This window comes from Sciurus carolinensis, chromosome 7, assembly GCF_902686445.1.
Source record: "Sciurus carolinensis chromosome 7, mSciCar1.2, whole genome shotgun sequence".
NCBI classification, from domain to species: domain Eukaryota; kingdom Metazoa; phylum Chordata; class Mammalia; order Rodentia; family Sciuridae; genus Sciurus; species Sciurus carolinensis.
This window is the reverse complement of record NC_062219.1, coordinates 130,173,763-130,179,365: the sequence shown is the minus strand read 5'-3', so window position 1 is coordinate 130,179,365 and position 5,603 is coordinate 130,173,763. Positions and strand designations below refer to the sequence as shown.

The 5,603-nt window shown below is 38.6% G+C and overlaps 1 pseudogene; it reads right to left on the bottom strand.

The window, feature by feature from the left end:
- Nucleotides 1-3,850: 3,850 nt before the first annotated feature.
- Nucleotides 3,851-4,447, bottom strand: LOC124989424 (vomeronasal type-1 receptor 4-like; annotated as a pseudogene).
- Nucleotides 4,448-5,603: the final 1,156 nt, after the last annotated feature.

The following is a 5,603-nucleotide window of genomic DNA, read 5'->3' as shown; positions in this document are numbered from 1 at the left end:
GGTTGGCATCCATTTTCTTTCAGAGCTTGGTAAATGTTGTTCAGGCCCTTCTAGCTTTTAGGTTCTGGATTGAAAAATCTGCTGATATGCTTATTGGTTTCTCCTTGAATGTAATTTGATTCTTTCCTCTTGCAGTCTTTAAAATTCTGTCTTTATTTTGTATGTTAGGTATTTTCATAATAATGTGCCTTGGTGTGGGTCTTTTGTAATTTTGTATATTTGATGTCCTATAAGCCTCTTGTACCTGGTTTTCCATTTTATTCTTCAGATTTGGGAAATTTTCTGATATTATATCATTGCATAGATTGTTCATTCCTTTGGTTTGTTTCTCTAAGCCTTCATCAATCCCAATAATTCTTAAATTTGGCCTTTTCATGATATCCCATAATTCTTGTAGATTCTGTTCATGATTTCTTACCCTCTTCTCTGTTTTTTCAATTTTGTTTTCAAGATTAAATATTTTGTCTTCAATGTTTGAGGTTCTGTCTTCTAGGTGTTCTATCCTATTGGTTATGCTTTCTATGGAGTTTTTAACTTGGTTTATTGTTTCCTTCATTTCAAGGATTTCTGTTTGTCTGTTTGTTTGTTTTTCAGTATCTCTAAGTCTTTATTGAAATAATCTTTTGCTTCCCATATTTGCTCTTTTAACTGTTAATTGGTGCAATCATTCAATGCCTGCAATTACTCTTTCTTCTCCTCCTTTAATGCCTGCATTTGCTCTTTTGTCTCCTCATTTGCTTCCCTGATTGTTTTAATTATGTACATTCTGATATTTCTTCTTTCTGACATTTCTTCTGCTGTGCTGTCATTGGGTTTTATTGATATAATATCTAGGTTTGTTTGGGACATTTTCTTCCCTTGTTTTCTCATATTGTTCAGATATCAGTGGAACTCTGAGATATTGCAGATTTCCTCTATTGGCTTACAGTGTCCCATTAGATTTCCAGTATATCACCTCCTAGCCTTCAGTAGCCTGAAATCTTGGGGGAACTTGATAATGCAGTGCTTCTGAAGAAAGCTGCCCCTAGTCCACAACTGGGTCCAGGGCTGGGAGCTGGTTCTGCATGGAAATCCTCTCACTGGGTGGGCCCGCACTCAGAAGCTGGCTGTAGACAGGGCCTACTTCTTCTGGAGGGAACTGGGCTGCTGGGGGAAAGCCTCTCACTGTCCTGCCCTGGTCCCAGAAGCCACCTGCAGGCTGGGGCCCACTGCAGGGTTCAGGGTTGAAGTTGACTCTGTGCAGAAAAGCTCTCACTGGGTTGGCCTGCTCCAAGAAGCTGGCTGTGGACCCCACCTGCCATCTGAGGGAGCCAGGCTGCTAAGGAAAGCCTCTCACTGTCCTGCCCTGCTCCAAGAAGCAGCCAACTGACCTGGCCTGCCGCCTGGGCAGAGCTTCACCCTGTGGGAGATACTCATCCCATGGCTCTATATTGGTCCAAGTCTCTCATTACCTCCCCTTCTTGAATCCTGAGTTCTGGAGTGACTGGATATGCAGTCACCCTCTAGTCCACCATCTTGAGTCCACAATGGAATATTAATCAATCATAAAGAATAATAAAATTATGGTATTTGTAGGCAAATGGAGGAAATTGGAGAATATCATACTAAGTGAGATAAGCCAATCTCAAAAAACCAAATGGATGATGATACATAATGGGGGGTGGGAGGGAGGCAAGTATGGAGGAAGGAGGGACTGTATAGAGAGAAAAGAGGGTTGGTGGGGTTGGGGGGGAAGGAAAAAATAACAAAATAAATCAAGCACCATTACCCTATGTAAATGTATGATTACACAAATGCTATGCTTCTACTTCATGTACGGAGAAACAAGATGTATCCCATTTGATTACAATAAAAATAAATTTAAAAAAATACAAAAAAAAATTAGGCATCCTTGATGACTTTTGATTAATGTATTCATGTCATGTATTGCTTCCAAAATATTTCTGTTTTAAATTTTATCCACTACAGGTCTGTGTGAACACTGCTGTGTTCATTCCATATAATAAGCTCTTCAGGATTTCTCTATGTGGAGGTTTGTCTCACAAAATTTAGGCAACTCTTTTGCCATCTGTACTTTAAACAACATGGGAGTTTTCTAAGGTACAACTGATGGAATTTTATCACTATTTATATTTTACTGGTTTAAAAATACCTACTGGTATTTGAGCAATAAAAGGCACTCTAGGAGTTACCCATCATGGCAGAGTGATCCCAAAGCCAGTGTTTCCCTTTTCTCTCCTCTCTCACATTCCACATGTGTGCAACAATGTTACTCATGTGTGTCATTCCATTTGATTATTATCTAATTATGATTTCAGATGCACTTTCATTTTATCATTTCAATTTCCACATTTTTAGAATGAAGAAGAGTGATACATATGCAGGGAATATAAAATCCAGCAAACCTTGACAAATTTCTTCCAACAGTCATGAGCCACCTTTTCATTTGTCAAAACACTTGTGTGTTGTTAATGCTCAGTCATATAATCCTCCTGATTCCACTTTTACATGCCATTCATTCCTAAAGGCTCTTCCGGGACTTGCACTCCATGCACTTGAGTCCATAGGAGATGACCTGTTGTGGGACGGTTCACTTTCTCTTTTTCCCGATGCTAGATTTTAGGAGAAAGCTCCACAGGAGAATGTGGAACTAAGACAGCAGTACATCCTTTATCCTCAAACACACCACCATTATATGAAACAGATAAACTCCAATTTTAAAGTACGACACATTACCTTTAACAAATTACATTAAATCTGTGTCAAAAGGATATAAACCAACCAAAAAGAAAGGGCCTTCACCATTTCTTGCTAGAGAATTCAAACATCCAAATGTAAACAGAGTCATGAGAAAGATATCATGAGAAAGATATAGAGGGCAATGTGGCAAGGGAGGAAAGGTCCTCTGCCTCAACTCTGAAGTCCTGGAGGGAATAAAATCAAAGCATCAACAGCATCAGTATTATTTTTAAATGGATTAATCTAATACCATATTGCCATATCTGTACATTCTACATGAATATATATTTTTGGTTCCATTTAAGAAGAAGGAAAATTTCAATTACTTCATAAAAAATCAGAATATCATGGGAGTTGTGAAGAAGGGGAACAATGCCAAGCAGAGTAAATACTAACCAATGTGCTCTTGAAACAGGCCATGAATTGAGACCAACACCCACGCCTCAATATTGGAGAAAAATGCATTTAAATTGTGAATTAGAAATCAGAAAAGACAAAATAAAACTAAATTATTTTTATTATACCTCCATTCATCTTTCTATAAAATGATAAAATTACATATTAAATCTCTGTATTCTTGCAGATTTCACAAGGTAGATGACATCTGTTTAGGTATATAATTCCATTCTATTTGAAATACTCTCACTCAAAAAAATTTATATTAATTACAAATAAGTATACCTTAGATATCAATACATATGTACAGAGTTTGAGGATTACAAGACAGTAAAGTCATCAAATACATACAGGGACACAAGAGAGATAGAGAAAGCACCTTAACTAGCTTCTCATGACATCTGTCACAGCATGGTCAATAGTATGTGATATGGAAATATACCTGTAGCACGGTCAACAGTATGTGATATGGAAATATACCTGTAGGTATTTCAGGTACCCTTACTTGATTTTTCTGGCACATAGAGCAACACAAACTAAGAATGGTTTCAAACTTACTGAAAATATAAATGAAATATAAGTTTTCTTAATCAATGTCTTTCTCTCATTGAGCAGGCCAACATTCAGCCAGGTGTCCATTTCTGTTAATCTGCAAAAATAGAGTGAGGATTGCAGAGTCCAGGTCTAAAATTCAAGAGCAACTTCTTCTATGAAATTATTCTTTAAGAAGAATGTTACATATAAACATATGAAGCAATTTGTCCAATAGAAGAACAGAAAACAGAGAATCAGAAGGAGGACACTTTGAGCAGCCTTCATCTCGGGGAGTTTGTAGAGCAGCTTGGAGGTCTGCAGGTAGAGGACATGCTGGTGGTGCTTGTGGAGGAGGAACACCATGTAGCCACTGGCCCAGCCCATGATACCCTGGAACACAGCATCTCAAAGGACCATAAGAACAATAAAAATCCATCCAATTATCCAGTCTCCTGATTGGAAATAACAATTTTTGTCACTTCTAATAATTTTTGATATGTTTATGCTTCTATTTTTATGTAAAGTGGTAAGTTCATGTTTACCAGGGCATTTACCATCCAAAGAAGAGGAACAAGGGAAGAATGTGCCTTGCAGACCTGGGCTGCAGCCTCCTCCACCTGGAGGATCTGGGACTGATGGTGATGGCCTGGACCACTGTGAGGAGACTGGTGGTGCTGATGGACAGTTCCCGGGCCACCCTATTGATGTAAATCTCAATCATACAGCCTGCATCACCTATGACATTCCTGATACCAAATGGGGATGTTAAACCTAACATTCCTCTAGTAAGAAGTGTTATGATACTTGCAAAATCAAAAGGATGACAATGAGTTGTATAAATTTCATAGTTTTTCTAAAAAGATACATGTTCATAAGAACAAAAACATGCCCCCAATGCCATGTGCTATTAGAAACATGAAGATTATTCCCTTGACATGATGCAGAACCATTTTTACTTCATATGCAGAAAAACTCAGATGTTGTACACCCCTTTTTGAAAAAAGGAACAGCAATCATAATCCATAACTGCATATTTTAGAACAGCAATTCCTTGAGTTTAAAACAATCTGGATATATATGCAATAGTTCAGGTTTTGTCCAAAGGTCTGTTTGTGGGAAGCCATACTTATCTAGCAGAATCAGATGAGGTTGAGTCACAGGAAGCAGAGGCCTGACTCCTAGGAACTGGGAGATGTGGACATCTGTCCTAGATCACCAGGGAGTATGTGGCACTGTGTGGCAGTGGTTCCCTGACTGGTTCTATGATAGTTCCCTGAGGAAATGGCTCCCCTAACTCCACCCCCATCTTGTTAATCACAGAAGAAGCTTGTCCCAGTCTTGGCTCCCTTTACCTGTGTGTCTAAAAGTAAAGGAGAGGTGGGCTACTCCTTGTTGCTAGGGGTCAGAGCAGGTATGGCCTGACCCATCACACCCCCTCTCATTTAAAAAGAGTATTGGCTCTTGTGTGCTTATTGATTAGATGTCTTTATGGGTAATTGATTTATACACAACATCATCCTCCAGCATTTAATGCTTTTCTCATCTATGTGGGAAATGACAGAAATCCCCACAACTATTCCTTATTCTGTAGGGATTCGAGGATCATTTACATTTTTAAAATGGCATCATGAGGACTATTCAAAATTCTAATTTTTTAAACCTGAAATTTTCTAAGCTCCATCTACTCAATACTCAGCTGCTTGATCAAATCCTAAATACCCAATCCAGGTTCAGCCTCAGCATGGGTACATTAAACCTGCACTCCCCAATGAGATTTCTCCATCCTTTTTATTTCATTCTATATATTCTTGTTATTGGAATGCAGAAGTCCAGGATCAGGCTTGGCCTCTCTTCCTGAAATCCAGGAAGCCACATACCACCAAGAACTCTATTCCTGACACTACATGCACAGGTACTTGTAAATCCACTTGCTT